The sequence below is a fragment of the Saccoglossus kowalevskii genome, chromosome 21 (assembly GCF_978046115.1).
Source record: "Saccoglossus kowalevskii chromosome 21, keSacKowa6.1, whole genome shotgun sequence".
NCBI lineage: Eukaryota > Metazoa > Hemichordata > Enteropneusta > Harrimaniidae > Saccoglossus > Saccoglossus kowalevskii.
In genome coordinates, this window is record NC_140661.1 from 2,424,715 (window position 1) to 2,446,858 (window position 22,144).

General features: G+C 36.2%; 1 protein-coding gene across 2 annotated transcripts in view; it reads left to right on the top strand.

Moving 5' to 3' along the window:
- LOC100313724 (sclerostin) overlaps positions 1-22,144 on the top strand; it is a 58,598-nt gene that overhangs the window by 14,842 nt on the left and 21,612 nt on the right. The window contains exons 2-3 of one of the 2 annotated variants that reach the window (XM_085494752.1): positions 17,197-17,619; positions 18,784-18,866. The gene's annotated coding sequence lies outside the window, so the exon portion shown is untranslated. 2 annotated transcript variants of the gene reach the window in all.

A 22,144-nucleotide genomic window follows, 5' to 3' on the forward strand; every position in this document is an offset into this window, starting at 1 on the left:
CAAAAACGACGGATATGGGAAGTTTAATTTTAGCATGACACATGTCATTGATCGTCTGTGTGGTATTGTGGTGTAAGAACTGTACATTGACGTTTATGGGAAGTGTAATTGTAGTGTACCATCTGTACATTATAGTCTATATCCAGGGGGTTAAATTGTGGTATGAGAATTATATATTGTCATTCAGGGTGGGGTAGTTGTACTGTGACACCTGTACATTGTCATCTATTGGGAATTACTTTTTGTATGAGACCTGTATATTGTCTTCTACGGGGTAGTAGGGCACCTGTGCATTGTTGTCCATTGCAGAAATTTATTCGTGGTATGAAATATGTACATTGTCGTCAATGGGGAGGTTAATTTAAGCATGACATGTACATTTTCTGAATTTCAAAGCCCGCTATTTTTGGAGACCATGTTTGCATTTGCTGTATATTTGTGTCAAGCTGGTTATTATTTATGTGTTCGACTAAGTTTTACTTCACTTGAAAACGATAAGAGAGAACAGAGGGCGCAAAGCAATCACTGTTGCCATGCCTCAAAATGCAGTATACTCATTCCCATAAAGGTAGTGCCCAGTGACGTCACATTCATCCATTGAGATTTAACAATGCAAACCGGTGTATCAGATAGTGAGCTTAAAACGGAATCATGTTCCACTATGATTGATGGCCACAATATAACCTCACTTTCAATTTATGTGCAACACACGATGGGGGTCTATCAGAATGGCGACAACCTCTGCACTGGGAAACCCATCCCATGTGTGTGGTATCGTGAGTTATCCACATATATCGTCTTATCAAAAATGCGCTTATTGCGTATTGAGTTGACAATTATACAGAAACTATTGTGATGGATTGTGATGGATTCACATTGTTACTGGTTTATTAACGACTTACACCGGCGTGTTCTATATACATGTATATAGCTTGTGTAGCCATCTATTGAAATACTAATGAAACGAACGATTTTTCTCCAAAGAAAACGAAAGATTCATATCGTTGCAATGTCGAACAATATATACTATACTAAACTTAAATTATACATTTAAATTTTAAGATGTATTAAAATACTATTTTAAAGACGTTTGGATTAATATGCACTTATATAAATTTGGAAATAATTTTTCAAGTTAGGTTTTGTAAAATTTATAAAACAGCACCTCTAACTCACAACATCCCTGTAAGTTGGCACCCCTATCTTGCGCATTCTGACAACAAACTTGCATACTGGCTCCCTTAACCAATCCGTTCTCACAAGCAACCCTGTAAGATGGCGTCCCCAGCCTACGCATTTTGAAAACAAACTTGCATGCTGGCCCTTTTAACCAATCCGTTCTCACAAGCAACCCTGTAAGTTGGCGTCCCCAGCCTACGCATTTTGAAAATAAACTTGCATGCTGGCCCTTTTAACCAATCCGTTCTCACAAGCAACCCTGTAAGTTGGCGTCCCCAGCCTACGCATTTTGAAAACAAACTTGCATGCTGGCCCTTTTAACCAATCCGTTCTCACAAGCAACCCTGTAAGTTGGCGTCCCCAGCCTACGCATTTTGAAAACAAACTTGCATGCTGGCCCTTTTAACCAATCCGTTCTCACAAGCAACCCTGTAAGTTGGCGTCCCCAGCCTACGCTTTTTGAAAACAAACTTGCATGCTGGCCCTTTTAACCAATCCGTTCTCACAAGCAACCCTGTAAGTTGGCGTCCCCAGCCTACGCTTTTTGAAAACAAACTTGCATGCTGGCCCTTTTAACCAATCCGTTCTCACGCGCAACCCTGTATGTTGGCACCCCTAGTCTACGCATTTTGAAAACAAACGTGTTTTTTTTATTATGTGCATATATAATTAGCATTAACAATACACTCGTCACTATAAATGTATTGGAATAGTATCAGATAATATTACTTAGAATATCAGAGAAAAAACGAATAAAAACTTTCTTTGGTCATTTATGAGGTGATGCAGAATTATTTCATCGTGGTGCTCTGGTATAGTTGGAAGAAATGTATTGAGAACAATACACACATCCGCTTATAATAAGTAATGCACAGAAGACGACTACTGTGTCAAATCATCGACATTACATAATCTTGATACAATTTTACTTTTACTTCATAAACTATCTGCTTAATAATAAGAACTAAACATTTATAAATTATTTTAATTAATGAATATAGGCTCTGCATCGACGTGTCATATGCGCATAGGTCGACGTTGATATTCAGTTTAACGTCGGTAGATATATAATTAGCCCAGCTGTAACTAACTGCACACACCTGGTGTTAGACTGTCATAAATGGGATCAATATCTTCTAATGTTTGCCTCATTTGTCTCCATGCTTAATCGTGGTATAATCGCATCAGAGCCTGGACATCACACGAATGTAATAATACACCATTGTTCCTTGAGTGGATAAACACCACATTAACACTGTAGATTACTTAAACTGATATTAATTTATGCAGTTGTCATCGTACATAATGCACTATTGTTTTCACCCTCTGTCTCCGGGCAGTGAATAACGAGAACGTACATACTAAATTCCGTTGGTTGGTTGGTGACAAGAAGTGTGACGTTCTCAAGAACGATTACACTTAACTATTGTCTGGGTTACAATCCCTCGTAACACGCCACAATTTTCATATAAACGAGGAATAAATATTCACATATTATTTGTTCCTCTAAAGAAATTGATGACGTAATGTCCAAGGCTGAAAAATTTTCATACATTCAGTTTTCATTTAAATGTGGTTATCATTCTTTACCTGTATTTCGCTAATATAATAACTAATCTGTCAATCTGTTCGACTTGTTGGTGTAATAGATAACATATAAAAAAAATAATAAACTAAGCTATAATTTCAGAAGAAAATATAGATACATTTCTGTAAATAAGATTGATGTTACTTAAAATAGTATACATTAATACCTCATCTTTACTTGGATGTCTTCTCCACACACCTGGTGTTAGACTGTCATAAATGGGATCAATATCTTTTAATGTTTGCCTCATTTGTCTCCATGCTTAATCGTGGTATAATCGCATCAGAGCCTGGACATCACACGAATGTAATAATACACCATTGTTCCTTGAGTGGATAAACACCACATTAACACTGTAGATTACTTAAACTGATATTAATTTATGCAGTTGTCATCGTACATAATGCACTATTGTTTTCACCCTCTGTCTCCGGGCAGTGAATAACGAGAACGTACATACTAAATTCCGTTGGTTGGTTGGTGACAAGAAGTGTAACGTTCTCAAGAACGATTACACTAAACTATTGTCTGGGTTACAATCCCTCGTAACACGTCACAATTTTCATATAAACGAGGAATAAATAATCATATGTTGCTTGATTCTCTGAAGAAATTGATGACGTAATGTCCAATGCTATTAAAAGTCCATACATTCAGTTTTTATTTAAATGTTATTATTTCTTATTAGAATTTCGCTAATACATTTAACAGGATGATGCCATTTAAGGTTTCCCCCAGGTGAGAACTAGGGCAAAATATGTTTAAAAATATGAATTAAAAATAAATTGTTGGTAAAATTTTGACGAACGTTCTACACTTTTGTTATTACTATCTCTAGAATGTTTCTCAAAAAGTTGTTTTTAAAGTATGCATGCATTGTATCCAATTGCGCAATAAATGTAATAAACACCATTGCGGGCGTGAATACCTATAAAAACTTAAATTAACATTTTGAGAAAACAAACAAACAATGTAAGATTTGTAAAATTGACAGCCTCCATAATGAAGTTATATTTAGGGAACAAAATCACAGCTTTACATTAACACTTTATAATGTAAATGTCTATTCTCAAGTAAATTCATTTCAACAAAAAGTTCCCAAATTTTACTGAATTTGGTACTGATTTATATCAAAACTAATGAATCCCTCACAACTTCATATTGGATAGAATTTAAAGTGGTGTCATAGTGTATTATGTGCTCGCTTCATAACGTATCTTGCCATAGACCTGTGTCCACATCCAATATGGTGCTGTTTCATTATTTATCGAGAACGAGGGTGTACGCAATAATAGCAGAGACGAAGTCGAGCTTATTAGTCCCCGTTCGGACGAAGTCCGAAAACGGGGACTTACAATTCGGTCTCCGTGCGTCCGTCCGTCCGTGTGTCCGTGCGTCCGTGCGTCCGTCCGGAGTCATATCTCAGAATCCCTTGGACTGATTCCGTTCATTCTTTGCATGTGCCTAGTACTTTATGTGGGACATATGCACATGCAGTGGTTTAGCGATTCGATTCAAAATGGCCGACTGGCAGCCATCTTGTTTTTTGAAAATGTTGTATTTTGGACATGCATTGTCAGTTTTGATTCAAACTTGGTACATAGATTATACATGTTAGGATACATGTCCATGATGATTTATTTCACAATTGGATCAAAGATGGCCGACTGGCAGCCATCTTGTTTTTTGAAAATGTCGTATTTTGGACATGCTTTGTCAGTTTTCATTCAAATTTAGTACATAGATCATACATGTTAGGATACATGTCCCCGACCGTCCGTGAGTTCCTGAGTCTGTCCGTCCGACCGTCCGTGTGTCCGTCTGTCCGTGTGTCAGTCTATCCAACGTCATATTTCAGAATCCTGTGGACCGATTCCGTTCATTCTTTGCATGTGCCTAGTACCTTATGTGGGACATATGCACATGCTGTGGTTTAGCGATTCAATTCAAAATGGCCGACTGGCAGCCATCTTGTTTTTTGAAAATGTTTTATTTGGTACATAGATTATACATGTTAGGATACATGTCCATGACGATTTATTTCGCAATTGGATCAAAGATGGTCGACTGGCAGGCATCTTGTTTTTGTTTTTTTATGCGGTATCTTGGACGTGCTCTGTCAGTATTCATTCAAATTTGGCACATACATGTACTTTATACATGTTAGGATGCATGTCCATGACAATTTGTTTCAAAATCTGGTCAAGGATGGCCGATTGACAGCCATCTGACTTTTTGGCCTTACTACTATATTTCAACAATTTATGTACCATTTTCATTCGTATTTGGCACACACATCATACATATCAGTGTGTTTCATAATCAGATCAAAGATGGCTGAATAACGGCTGTTTTTATTTTGACCATATTACTATGACACGAAACAAGTGTTTTGATGTAAATAAACAATCTGTTGTATACGCCACTTGGAACTCAAGTTTCAAGGACACGCTCGCGACAACCCCTCCGCTTTAATATGACGAGCACAAAGAGAACTTAACGGGGACTGTGTCATTTTCAATGACTTGTTAGTTAAGCAAACATCCCACCCGAGCCATGTTGGCACCCAATAATAGGCACCGAGGAGTCGTTAATTTCAGTTATAATACCCCAAAATGTCCAAAAATCAAATTCACGTACAGTGGTAGCTTGATAGAAAGAAATCGACAGGGTGGCAAGCACGTGTGTTTGTATTTCAGCAAAGCGTAGAACTTTCACGAACAAACGATATGCGAAAACACGCTGATAGATGATTTTCTAGATGACAATAACCGGGGTTTCTTAACTTGAAAGAATCATTCAGGGTCTTGTTGTTTGTACGGCTGTTACATATTTGGAAATGACTGAATCACACACATTCTAGTATGTCAGTTCATTAGTTACACGTGATATAAACCGACCAATGAAAACGCGGCGTCTCAACACACGGTGTTATAATAACGCATAAAGATACGTATGCTATGCCCCTATGCCAGTGTAGACACAAGTAAAGCTTGAAGCAGCGTTAATACTAAACAATCTAGTGACAGATTCGTTGAAAAATCTCACTTGTTTCTCATTTCGATTGAATAGTTGATTGATTCGATGCCATTTGTCACCAATTGCCATTGCGTGACACGCACACAATCGTCCCTGGCACTGCGTATGTCACAAATTAAAATGGCTTCAGAAAAGGGTTTTAAAACACAACAGATCAATTATGTAGTGTTGACAACGTTTCGCTCTGTTAGACAACTTATATAATAGGTAGCTCAGATGTGAAACAGTCTGAGCTTCTCAAAACATTTATTTCAGTATCGATCCCTTAAGAACGTGGTAGGCAATGGTCATTGATCTAAATTTGAAACAAACTTTAGATCAGCAATTTTCTCTCGCTCTGGACGGACTTGCGCATTGTCGATCTTTATCAGGGGCTGTACTTTTGGCGGGAATATAGCAATATTTATCACACAGGTCTTCTGCCATTTTGGCGGGAAAAGTAATTATCGAGATAAGCTATCTGTCAGACAACGCATTGGTTGTAAATGGTGGTGATTAACGGGTCCTCTAAATTTACTCGGACCCGTCACGGAAAATGACTTGTGTTCTCATCTACTAAATTGTGATTCATCAGTATTAAAGTGTACTGTGTACCACTCTAGACGTGCTGTATGCGCATGCGTCGACACACCCGAACTGCAAGGTAAACGCCCGTTTTACTACGAGTATAACAATACCGAGATACTGTCTAAATACCACTGTGATGTACTAATTCTCAAACAAAATTGCGACATTGGCGTAAAATACACTATATTAAAATTTGTTTGAATCTTTAGTCAGTACTACAGTATTAATGGATATATTGTTAGTTTCAATACCTGTGACCATTGGTTTCGACAAATGGTATATGGTGGTAAATAGTGCGAATTACTTAGTGTGTTTTTGGACCACAAAAAGAACAGTTGTATGGCATTTTTCTAGGCGATTTTTACCCGCGAATTGTTAGCATTGTTTTTACATATACGGCAAATTATGTTATATATCGGACACAGTAAGGGCAAACATGAAGATTTATCTATGTGGCCGCTTTAAATTTTTTATCGATTGCGTGTCGCCCTTGGTTCAACTTCTGGGGTCGCACCTTATCGTTGATAGCGATAATTATGGGTAAACTGAGGGGTAAGGAGATGTAAATGTCAGACATTGGACAGCACATGCAGTTGGTGTTCAAGTGACGTGCAAACAGACTATAGTAATAAAATAATTGTTAAAATGGTGTCACGAGGTGACAGACGTGGTGGGAGACCAGTCATCAATAAAACGAGATCACATTTTCATTGATGGTTTTCGCTACTTGTTATCTTCTATCGGTTTCAACTACAGACATCTCGGCGAGTTTAGGGACAATATCAGTTTTACGTTACGCCCTGATTGTTATATACTACGATATGGAATCATATATGACTACACTGTAGACATCGACAACGATGTTACTATAAGTGCAGCCTAGATTACCATGGCACTGTGCGTTCAGTTCGACGCCATCATGTCCATTGTCACGTGTATCTCGTGAATTGCAGAATATCACAATTGGAATATCAATTGAGGGAACATGAGGGAAGTTGATACAAAATGATCCGACCCAAAACCGCCTCCGAAAAAAATGGCGAAAACCGGAACATTGAATCATATATAATTCCATGTTGACGCGTCTCTCGGCGAAGAGAAACAAAAAATAGAGCAATACAAACAAATACCTAACCTACCGTACCGTAAAATCTGTATTAGAAGCCGCATCCCTAATAGAAGTCGCATCCATTCTATTTGAATAATTGAGAACCAAAAATTCATCATTTCTCATATGTGTAGATGCTCTAATAGAAGCCGCATCCCCTCTGTTGCATTGTACCATTTTAATAGAAGCCGCGGCTTCTAATACAGATTTTACAGTAGTAACCATCCTAGTCTATAAATAGTGGACCGCTACTAATGAGCGTTAGAAAACAAAGGAAATACACGCAATGTGTGTGTAAATACGTAATTGCAGAGAAAGACGAACTTCTGATGGATTACACTCAAGGGTCTCTGGTAAACAGAGAACCAGAACACTTCAGCGGTACATCGTTGTGATTCTCACATATTTGGAGCCGTTATTTACACAACGTGATGTGGCAATGGCGGGCGGCTAGCTCAGCGTCGGTATGCGCTAAACGAACAAATAAAATATAATAACAACAATTTTATCAGCCTATACGTATCTTTAGATAGCATCTATCGATCGGTTTAGGTTGGTCAATTGAAACAACGAACACACAAGGTAATATTATACTCGTGATATTGCTCGTAAAAGTCCAATAAATAGCGACACCAACAAAGAGAACAATATATGGAAAAATGTCAGAGGGTTGTTGAAGAATGAAGAACTCTTAATGGAAGGGACCCATTAAACAGCTCCGGGGAGTCATGAATAAATTATTAAAACACGCGTTCGCAGTGAGCATAACTCAACCGCGCGGGTCAAGGTGGCCGTGATTTCTAGGTAGTAAACGAGAGTACCTGACAGGTAGGCGACTGATGGGGTTGACCACTTATTTTACTAGTTTGCCAAAGGTTTTATATAAATATACACACTGACAGACTCCAGATAATTTAAGGGGGAAATAGAGTATAAAAACAGGGGTCGTAGCAATGAAAAATGAATGTGACATTCTCTATAGCGACGAAGACGGGGCACGTAGTAGGCAAAGCTTGTTAGGTATATTTGGCGGCCTGGTGTTATAAATCATGTTTTGTAATCTTCAAGACATTTTTTTGCCGTTTTCACAGGTTCTAAGTTTATTCTGTGACCCAGCCAGCTGGTCGTTTTCCCTTCTCAAAAAACTGATTTTTTACAAACATTCAACAATGAAATCAGTTAAAGCGTCGAGTAGCATTTTCGAAACAAAAACTGAGTGCGAGTTTTCGATACGTCTTATATCATTTTCTCTACAAGCACGTGTTTTGCGAGCTCCGTGTATCGCAGGTTGAGCAGAGTGTGTTTTGCGGTTTGGCGTACGGCCAAGCACGGGTACTTTTGATCGGACTTTACGCATGAATAGGGTAAAGAGTGAAATGGTCAGAGTCCCGTAGTCAACACGCCATGCTATTTGGAGCATGTTGGAATGTTCAATTGATAGTATTCTAGACAACACATTAACGTCTGCAAGACGAGGGTGTGGGGCAAATAAGAACGATATATATATATATATATCCTGTCAACTGTGTGCATCGATCGTTATACGCCCATTCACAAACACATTAGTTGAACAACATCCTGGATTTAAAATAATTATTAGATTCGCCGTGTTGCTATGCCAATACGTGAAATATACACAGTTCACAATGTGTTTTGTAATCCACACAAACCCCACAAACACCGATTGAAAAATGGTACGCGAAAATATGAACCCAAGTCCATATAAATATGTCATTATTATTTAATTCAAATTACCTTTCAGATGTCTTCATTGTGTTAATAATAACACTAAAATAACTCTATGACGCTGAAAGTAGCGGAACAATGATATTTAAGTATAATAGAGATTAATTGAACTTTAATCCATTCATAACATAATATGATTCGGATACATTCATAACATAATATGATTCGTATCCATTCATAACATAGTATGATTCGGATCCATTGTTAACATAGTATGATTTAGATTCATTCATAACATAATATGATTCGGATCCATTCATAACATAGTTTGATTCGGATCCATTCTTAACATAGTATGATTGAGATCTATTCATAACATAATATGATTCGGATCCATTCATAACATTGTTGGATTCTGATCTATTCATAACATCGGATGATTCGGATCCATTCATAACATTACTATTCGGATCCATTCATAACATAGTATGATTCGGATCCATTCATAACATAGTATGATTCGAATCCATTCATAACATAGTATGGTTCGGATGCATTCATAACATAATATGATTCGGATACATTCATAACATCGTATAATTCGGATCCACTCATAACATATTATTATTCGGATCCATTCATAACATATTATAATTCGGATCCATTCATAACATAGTATGATTCGGATACATTCATACCATAGTATGATTCGGATCCATTCATAACATAGTATGATTCGGATCCATTTATAACATAGTATGGTTCGGATCCATTCATAACATAGTATGATTCGGATCCATTCATAACATAGTATGATTCGCATCCATTCATAACATAGTATGATTCGGATACATTCATACCATAGTATGATTCGGATACATTCATAACATAATATGATTCGGATCCATTCATAACATAGTAAAATTCGGATCCATTCATAACATAGTATGATTCGGATCCATTCTTAACATAGTATGATTGAGATCTATTCATAACATAATATGATTCGGATCCATTCATAACATTGTTTGATTCTGATCTATTCATAACATCGGATGATTCGGATCCATTCATAACATTACTATTCGGATCCATTCATAACATAGTATGATTCGGACCCATTCATAACATAGTATGACTAGAATCCATTCATAACATAGTATGGTTCGGATGCATTCATAACATAATATGATTCGGATACATTCATAACATAATATGATTCGGATACATTCATAACATCGTATAATTCGGATCCATTCATAACATATTATTATTCGGATCCATTCATACCATAGTATGATTCGGATACATTCATACCATAGTATGATTCGGATACATTCATAGCATAGTATGATTCGGATCCATTTATAACATAGTATGATTCGGATCCATTCATAACATATTATAATTCGGATCCATTCATAACATTGTATGATTCGGGTACATTCATACCATAGTGTGATTCGGATCCATTCATAACATATTATTATTCGGATCCATTCATAACATATTATAATTTGGATCCATTCATAACATAGTATGATTCGGATACATTCATACCATAGTATGATTTGGATCCATTCATAACATAGTATGATTCGGATACATTCATACCATAGTATGATTCGGATCCATTCATACCATAGTATGATTCGGATCCATTTATAACATAGTATGATTCGGATCCATTCATAACATATTATAATTCGGATCCATTCATAACATTGTATGATTCGGATACATTCATACCATAGTATGATTCGGATCCATTCATACCATATTATTATTCGGATCTATTCATAACATATTATAATTCGGATCCATTCATAACATAGTATGATTCGGATACATTCATACCATAGTATGATTCGAATCCATTCATAACATAGTATGATTCAGATCCATTTATAACATAGTATGATTCGGATCCATTCATAACATATTATAATTCGGATCCATTCATAACATAGTATGATTCGGATACATTCATACCATAGTATGATTCGGATCCATTCATAACATTGTATAATTCGGATATATTCATAACATAGTATGATTCGGATACATTCATAACATAGTATGATTCGAATCCATTCATAACATAATATGGTTCGGATCCATTCATAACATAATACGATTCGGATCCATTCATAACATAGTATGATTCGGATCCATTCATACCATATTATTATTCGGATCTATTCATAACATATTATTATTCGGATCCAGTCATAACATTGTATGATTCGGATACATTCATACCATAGTATGATTCGGATCCATTCATAACATAGTATGATTCGAATCCATTCATAACATAGTATGGTTCGGATCCATTCATAACATAATACGATTCGGATTCATTCATAACATATTATTATTCGGATCCATTCATAACATTGTATGATTCGGATACATTTATACCATAGTATGATTCGGATCCATTCTTAATATAGTATGATTCGAATCTATTCATAACATAGTATGTTTCGGATACATTCATACCATAGTATGATTCGGATCCATTCATAACATAGTATGATTCGGATTCATTCATAACATATTTTAATTCGGATACATTCATAACATAGTATGATTCGGATACATTCTTAACATAGTATGATTTAGATCCATTCATAACATAATATGATTCGGATACATTCATAACATAATATGATTCGGATACATTCATAACATAATATGATTCGGATCCATTCATAATATAGTATGATTCGAATCCATTCTTAACATAGTGTGATTTAGATCCATTCATAACATAGTATGATTCGAACCCATTCATACCATATTATTATTCGGATCCATTCATAACATATTATAATTCGGATCCATTCATAACATTGTATGATTCGGATACATTTATACCATAGTATGATTCGGATCCATTCTTAATATAGTATGATTCGAATCTATTCATAACATAGTATGTTTCGGATACATTCATACCATAGTATGATTCGGATCCATTCATAACATAGTATGATTCGGATTCATTCATAACATATTTTAATTCGGATACATTCATAACATAGTATGATTCGGATACATTCTTAACATAGTATGATTTAGATCCATTCATAACATAATATGATTCGGATACATTCATAACATAATATGATTCGGATACATTCATAACATAATATGATTCGGATCCATTCATAATATAGTATGATTCGAATCCATTCTTAACATAGTGTGATTTAGATCCATTCATAACATAGTATGATTCGAACCCATTCATACCATATTATAATTCGGATCCATTCATAACATAGTATGATTCGGATACATTCATACCATAGTATGATTCGGATCCATTCATAACATAGTATGATTCGGATCTATTTATAACATAGTATGATTCGGATCCATTCATAACATATTATAATTCGGATCCACTCATAACATAGTATGATTCGGATACATTCATACCATAGTATGATTCGGATCCATTCATAACATTGTATAATTCGGATATATTCATAACATAGTATGATTCGGATACATTCATAACATAGTATGATTCGAATCCATTCATAACATAGTATGGTTCGGATCCATTCATAACATAATACGATTCGGATCCATTCATAACATATTATTATTCGGATCCAGTCATAACATTGTATGATTCGGATACATTCATACCATAGTATGATTCGGATCCATTCATAACATAGTATGGTTCGGATCCATTCATAACATAATACGATTCGGATTCATTCATAACATATTATTATTCGGATCCATTCATAACATTGTATGATTCGGATACATTTATACCATAGTATGATTCGGATCCATTCATAACATAGTATGATTCGGATTCATTCATAACATATTATTATTCGGATCCATTCATAACATTGTATGATTCGGATCCATTCTTAACATAGTATGATTCGAATCTATTCATAACATAGTATGTTTCGGATACATTTATACCATATTTTAATTCGGATACATTCATAACATAGTATGATTTAGATCCATTCATAACATAATATGATTCGGATACATTCATAACATAATATGATTCGGATACATTCATAACATAATATGATTCGGATCCATTCATAATATAGTATGATTCGAATCCATTCTTAACATAGTATGATTTAGATCCATTCATAACATAGTATGATTCGAATTCATTCATAATATAGTATGGTTCGGATCCATTCATAACATAATATGATTCGGATCCATTCATTACATACTATGATTCGGACACATTCATAACATCGTATAATTCGGATTCATTCATAACATAGTATGATTCGGATCTATTCATAACATATTATTATTCGGATACATTCATACCATAGTATAATTCGGATCCATTCATAACATAGTATGATTTAGATCCATCCATAACATATTATAATTCGGATCCATTCATGACATTGTATGATTCGGGTACATTCATACCATAGTATGATTCGGATACATTCATGCCAAAGTATGTTTCGGATACATTCATACCATAGTATGATTCGGATACATTCATACCATAGTATGATTCGGATACATTCATACCATAATACGATTCGGATCCATTCATAACATATTATAATTCGGATCCATTCATAACATTGTATGTTTCGGATCCATTCATAACATTGTATGATTCGGATCCATTCATAACATATTTCTATTCGGATCCATTCATACCATTGTATGATTCAGACCCATTCATAACATGGTATGATTCGGACACATTCATAACATAGTATGTTTTGGATCCATTCATAACATAGTATGATTCGGATCCATTTATAACATAGTATGATTCGGATCAACTCATAACATAGTATGATTCGGATTCATTCATAACATATTTTAATTCGGATACATTCATAACATAGTATGATTCGGATACATTCTTAACATAGTATGATTTAGATCCATTCATAACATAATATGATTCGGATACATTCATAACATAATATGATTCGGATACATTCATAACATAATATGATTCGGATCCATTCATAATATAGTATGATTCGAATCCATTCTTAACATAGTGTGATTTAGATCCATTCATAACATAGTATGATTCGAACCCATTCATACCATATTATAATTCGGATCCATTCATAACATAGTATGATTCGGATACATTCATACCATAGTATGATTCGGATCCATTCATAACATAGTATGATTCGGATCTATTTATAACATAGTATGATTCGGATCCATTCATAACATATTATAATTCGGATCCACTCATAACATAGTATGATTCGGATACATTCATACCATAGTATGATTCGGATCCATTCATAACATTGTATAATTCGGATATATTCATAACATAGTATGATTCGGATACATTCATAACATAGTATGATTCGAATCCATTCATAACATAGTATGGTTCGGATCCATTCATAACATAATACGATTCGGATCCATTCATAACATATTATTATTCGGATCCAGTCATAACATTGTATGATTCGGATACATTCATACCATAGTATGATTCGGATCCATTCATAACATAGTATGGTTCGGATCCATTCATAACATAATACGATTCGGATTCATTCATAACATATTATTATTCGGATCCATTCATAACATTGTATGATTCGGATACATTTATACCATAGTATGATTCGGATCCATTCATAACATAGTATGATTCGGATTCATTCATAACATATTATTATTCGGATCCATTCATAACATTGTATGATTCGGATCCATTCTTAACATAGTATGATTCGAATCTATTCATAACATAGTATGTTTCGGATACATTTATACCATATTTTAATTCGGATACATTCATAACATAGTATGATTTAGATCCATTCATAACATAATATGATTCGGATACATTCATAACATAATATGATTCGGATACATTCATAACATAATATGATTCGGATCCATTCATAATATAGTATGATTCGAATCCATTCTTAACATAGTATGATTTAGATCCATTCATAACATAGTATGATTCGAATTCATTCATAATATAGTATGGTTCGGATCCATTCATAACATAATATGATTCGGATCCATTCATTACATACTATGATTCGGACACATTCATAACATCGTATAATTCGGATTCATTCATAACATAGTATGATTCGGATCTATTCATAACATATTATTATTCGGATACATTCATACCATAGTATAATTCGGATCCATTCATAACATAGTATGATTTAGATCCATCCATAACATATTATAATTCGGATCCATTCATGACATTGTATGATTCGGGTACATTCATACCATAGTATGATTCGGATACATTCATGCCAAAGTATGTTTCGGATACATTCATACCATAGTATGATTCGGATACATTCATACCATAGTATGATTCGGATACATTCATACCATAATACGATTCGGATCCATTCATAACATATTATAATTCGGATCCATTCATAACATTGTATGTTTCGGATCCATTCATAACATTGTATGATTCGGATCCATTCATAACATATTTCTATTCGGATCCATTCATACCATTGTATGATTCAGACCCATTCATAACATGGTATGATTCGGACACATTCATAACATTGTATGATTCGGATCCACTCATACCATTGTATGATTCGGACCCATTCATAACATAGTATGATTCGGACACATTCATAACATTGTATGATTCGGATCCATTTATAACATAGTATGATTCGGATCCATTCTTAACATAGTATGATTTAGATCCATTCATAACATAGTATGTTTCGGATCCATTCATAACATAGTATGTTTCGGATCCATTCATAACATTGTATGATTCGGATCCACTCATACCATAGTATGATTCGGATCCATTCATAACATAGTATGTTTTGGATCCATTCATAACATAGTATGATTCGGATCCATTTATAACATAGTATGATTCGGATCAACTCATAACATAGTATGTTTCGGATCCATTCATAACATATTATGATTCGGATCCACTCATACCATAGTATGATTCGGACCCATTCATAACATAATATGATTCGGATACATTCATAACATTGTATGATTCGGATCCATTCATCACATAGTATGATTTGGAGCCATTCATAACCTAGTATGATTCGGATACATTCATAACATAGTATGATTCGGGTCCATTCATGACGTAGTATGATTCGGATCCATTCATAACATAGTATGTTTCGGACCCCCTCCCACGAGATAAAATTAACCATTCGTAATTTTACAATGCGTAAACTTTAATGCAGTATTTGCCAAGATTCGTCTATAGTGTATTGGTCAGACTGGGGTCATTAACCACATGATTCGAATACCATCGAACACAGTAATTGCAAGGAGAAACGGAAATATTGGTATTTGATTTTGTTCAGATGATGTATTCGTGGTTTGAGATCGCGGCAAAACATGTATTGTGTTATTCTATATTGGAATTTGAAGCACTAAGAAAAATCACGCTGTTTTGATATTTAACAGTCCGTTGAGAAATGTCATTGTCTTGACACGTACAACAGGTGTCCTATTGTTTCTGGTTTTCGGGCTATTAATTGAGGTCGTGGGGAATAAGGGGTACTTGTCATAAGTAACATCTCGGGGTTTGAACTGAAGGAAAAAAAGCTGGCAAAATTTCATTCATACATGAAGGCTAAACAAGTGAAACGAAACAAGGGGTATGCATTGTTCTCAGTAACACACGCCCATGCTTACATACAGACTCAATGCCTGGAGTTCATGCACGTCGCTCTTATATAGCGCGGGGGGACCATTGTTGACTACTTGTACGCATACCACAGTATTGTTCTCAATGTCACACTCGTTATGTGCAGGTGCAAGACGTATACACGTGTTCCAATTTGCTACGACTAGAGGACTGTGTCCAAATACTTGTAGGTGTTTCTTCAATTCAACTGGACTCCCTCTGAGTTCCTGCAGATGTTTTTGCTACAAGAATTTTCATCTTAAAGTGCGTTAAACCATGAAAGGGGCTTTCTTTAAAGTGTGTACTTGTTTACTTGTATTCTAACAGAAAAAGTGTGAGCTTCGTAAAAGGTTCGTAAGAGCGGAACAGAGTGTCATTCAACGGTCAGCCGGCCAAGAACTTCAATAATAACTAGCGGCATCCTTCACTTGGAACTTCGGCTCTTGCACCCAGATACTCTTCGCAGGCACCGCACAGCATTGTCAGTCGGACACGCTACCATAGTAACGAAGCTTTGATGATATAGTGAAAGTGGACGAAATCAACCACATAGACTGATGAGGGGTGCTAGCCACATACGGTAGACAGACATCCAGGCAGACAACGAGGAGGAGACAGACAGCCTGTCATCTTGGGATTGACGACATAGTGCAATCAGCGCTGGTTGCACCAGTCACACCTCCCGAATTTCGAACACTTAAGTGACCACAACAATAACAGCAACACGACTCTCAGCGTCTCTCCCAATCGGTGAGTACACAAAACGATATCCCCGTTCATAAAAAAAAATATCGAATACCCTTATCTCATTTCAATGTCACCCGGTAGTAAAAATCAGCGCGTATATACAGGTAAAGCTAACCGCTCCCCTGACACACCACTGGAATCACCGCTACGACTGACCGCTCCCCTGTCACACCACTAGAATCACCGCTACGACTGACCGCTCCCCTGACACACCACTGGGGATCACCGCTACGACTGACCGCTCCCCTGACACACCACTGGGATCACCGCCACGACATGCAGCCCCTAATAGAGATAGTTACGTCAGTTTTTTCAGGTATGACCTACTAACTTTTCATTAGGCTGTGTCAGAGAATTGCGTTGCTTTTATAATGCTATGATATTTGATTTATATTTTTCTCATCGATAGTAAATTGTGAATTTGAATGCGATTCATGTACAACTGGCATGACATGAATGGACACGTACATAAACCTGGGGTACTAATCAAGTTCTGGTACTGCTAAATCGCCAAAACACCTGTGCAAATTCGTAATGAGGTCGTTGCTATCTTTTTTTAGCAATTCTATTTTGGGTGTGACCCGACCAGGTGCGTACGGAGCAGCATACTTGTTTGAATGTTTGAGATATATGGACAACTAATAGGGTTTAGATGCCACGATAATCATAGCAGCATCTTTCGTCCAATGTGTTACATTTTTGTGATGTGTATTTTGGAGTAACTTTTTATTTATACCCAGGGCGTTTGTCAGTAGTATTTTTTTTTACTGAACTTCTAAACTTTGCATAATTATCAATGCTAAAACATTCTTAGGTGGAGTTTGGAAATTCGAAGTAGCCTCTCGAAATACTTTTCGTTTTCTTTTCTATGTGCAACGGGTGGCATACCTCAGAGTATGACGTCATTTGTTTGTTTTGATTGGACGCGTTGTGGCTCTCAGTCTGTAGTGGTACAGCAACATTCTATTCTCATCTATCGAGTAAACTGTCTCCCCCTGCTACGGTAACTGATTGACAGCCTGCTAAATATTTTGACAGCTACTAGATTAATGTTTCAATTACAAAAGGTGCCCAGTCAGTTATATCGATGAGGAATCTTGATATGCGAGAGCGAGACTGGACGCATCTTTACAAATATCATAAACAAAACGTTTATTTCCTTTACAGGTATCGGAGTGAAAGTCGAGATAGACGCATACAATATATAAAATACCCAGTTATCGCGTGTGTTTACTACTGACATAATAAAGGTAAGCCGGTTTCGCATGTTTTGTGTTTTTTTCCATTTGTTCGACGTCTCAGCTGTTGAACAGCTTTTCGAGTCGCTAAGTAAATACAATGGAAATAGTTTATTTTGCACCCTACCCTTAACCGTACCCCCACCCTCCAGCTCCCCAATTCATGCCCCTCATACGGACAGATTTACATGTCTAGTGTGGCCATATACAACTGAATTGGGGGTTGGGTGTTACATTTATGGATCAAAAGGAAATCTTTTCTCTTTCTATGAACACTAGTTTAGAAATTTTAAGCAATTGCCTTTGAAGTGATCCCCCGATGACATATCGTGCCAGCAGAACAACCCACCCGAGTTCCGCCACGAAGAAACCTAAAGCTACTTTCAGACTCGGACGTAACAATGGTCCTTTGAAAACCCGGTATGGGATTATTTCGAGTTACAAATATGCCAAGGCCATAAACAATATAGCGTTTAGATCGTCCTTGACTTTCGATATTTGTAATATTTATACTGGCAATTTAGTCGAACTGCTTCAGCGTACTGTGGTTTTATTGGCGAATTGTTTGTTTCGTTTGAATAAATTGAACCAGTTAATCGATTCCTTCGATTGAACAACACGTTAAGGGCGTTTACCCCCGATCGACGGTGAGAACTGATTTTCGTTCGACGCAGAAATTTTTACTCATAATACTGTGCTTGTAAGACGGCAGGGATTGACCAACAGTTTAAAAATGGAAACACTTCCATTCGCGCTTTCCTAGAATATGAATTATATTTAGGCTACACTGGTATGTACGTAAAATGTGTGACCTTTTATACTAAGTACGATCCGTGCATTCAAGTTATTTGTTCATTGTTTCTTCTGTCTGTACAATGCGTGTCCGTATTCCAGCATATGTTTGATAAATGCTTTAACGCGCACATGTATGATAAATGAGTGATCACAAATATCGGTAGTCCTAGTTGTTGTTGGCTATTTCAAAATATACTGACGTGAATACAACATTGGCGCCAAACGTAATCAAATACTATAAAATCTTACACTAAGATCAGGGTATTGTGTTCTTGGCACTGTTTGGGGGTTGATGAAATGAGTTAGTGTCCGAGACCTCGAACAGGCTTTTATCGTCCGAATTACTGTATTGTTTGTTTCTGCAGACCAATTGCAGGCTGTGTGTTTATACGTATGTTATTTAACTTTTGTATAGATGGAAAATGGGCCGACGATCTATAGAAATCGCACCTGATTTGGGTACATATCATGGTGAACTACATGTTGCATCTCAAATCATTTGCTTTATTCATTCAGTGAGCGACAATGCATCCGCACAGCTCGCCCAGCTGATCAGAAAATTGTTAGCACGTATCTAGAATTTTCCATTTTTAAATAGCGAGAAAGAATGCTGTACTCTCCACTTGATATATGTGAGAATAACCCAATTTGTAGCAATCAGGTTTTGTTGAAAACAAAGAAGCTAGTAAGTTAGTATTGTTTGTAACGAACAAAGAGTACTTTCCTAGTAAATGCTGAAGGAAAACTGTGCGTTATCGAAGGTATGAATAGTAGAGCCGAGCTACAAGATAGAAATGCTAAATTTACATTCACCCCTGCTCCGAATTACTGCAGTTTGCGCTTATTAAGAAATTCATTTTTTTTGCCCAATAGTCGTAGCATTTAAAGTTGCCAGGGGTGCAACTTAAATAAACGAAGTTACGCCATTTTGCAAAACATTTTAGTTTACGATTGGCTACTGGCTATTAATTTGTTGACCATTTTTTGAACTCTTAGTGCTGGGATTCTGAGTATTCCGTAGAGCACGAAAGATGTTGCTGAGCAAAACACGATTAACTGCGTCGATGGCAACGTATGTACACAGAAACACGTTAACGTGCGTATGGCAGGCATTATGTAGTTAGTAAATCTAACCATTTAGCCCTAGTCTGTGTACGTTACCACATCTACTATCGTTTAGCCTCGTTCGTGTGTAAAGTATAAAAAAAGTGTTTGCCTGGTGTACATTTGGTTATGCAAATGAACACACCACGTTTAATGAAATAATGCTAGCACTGAACTACTGGGGAAAACATATATATATGTCTTTGTTCTCGTTCTCATAAAAAATACGTACAGGGCACTCAAAACAAGTCAATGACCAGGGTATCTGTTATCAAAACAATCTGCGAAAATACTATTGAAAGATAACAAACTGTTGCAATGTTCGGGTGCGACGCCATATGAATTTGTTTTCTCAAAGCAGTGTGGAAAGTCTATAGTCGGGTGGGGTGGGGCTCCCATTTCGCGTTTATGTCTTCATTTTGAATGTTGATTGACATGAATAGTCAATAGCATACAGGCTGTCGTGTGGCGGGCCTAACCGAAAGTAACCGGAATCGTAGAATTCCTTTGTTACTTTATTCCGTTAACCGCTAAATGATACGAGATTACGGACACAGTTCTTTAGCGCCTTCATTGAAGCGATATAGTAGCTTAACACCCTGATAGCTGAAAGACGTCGGCGTTTGCACCAGTCTTGTGTTGCAAACGTTAGTACGGTACTTATGGAAACAATATCAGAAAAGAGTAGGATCATGGGTCGCTACGTGTACTTATGTATTATAATCGTGATCTTAGAAAACGAAAGATGATAACTGGCATCCAGCCTGGACGTGACGGATTTCCCCGAGATTTCCCTAATAAGTTATGGGACGTGGCGAAGAGAACGCAGATTCCAGTTACATACAGCGGGTGTATATTTGATTCTCTTCGTTTGGGGCTTATAATAGCTTGTTAAAAGATTATTGCCATTGCCTTATATTGATAGGAATGATAAGATTTCTATTTTATGAATAAATTTCGTTCAAATCAAAATGACTATAAGAATATTCATTGATACTGTCATATTCCGCGAATAGAATGACCCCATCCGCGACGCGATAATGACGTCATGCACACTATCGCCACGATTAGTCGAATGGGTGACAACCACAATCGACTGTGACACAAATATAACTACGACGTTCATCAAACATCGATATCATCTGATACATTCCTTATACACAGAAGGCCGACATTTTTTTAACGGTCATATTTATGTATGTTACAAGCGACTGTGCTGACAAACATTTTTTTTATAGTTTATACAAAACAAAAAAATATATAAATATCGCTCTATCAACTTTTTTGTATTTAAAACATTTTTTTATTGGGGCATACTTTCACAGTTTATATAGCATATACAGATGCCTGGTAATTACTACTAATAAGATGACATTACAGTGGTCTTTGTG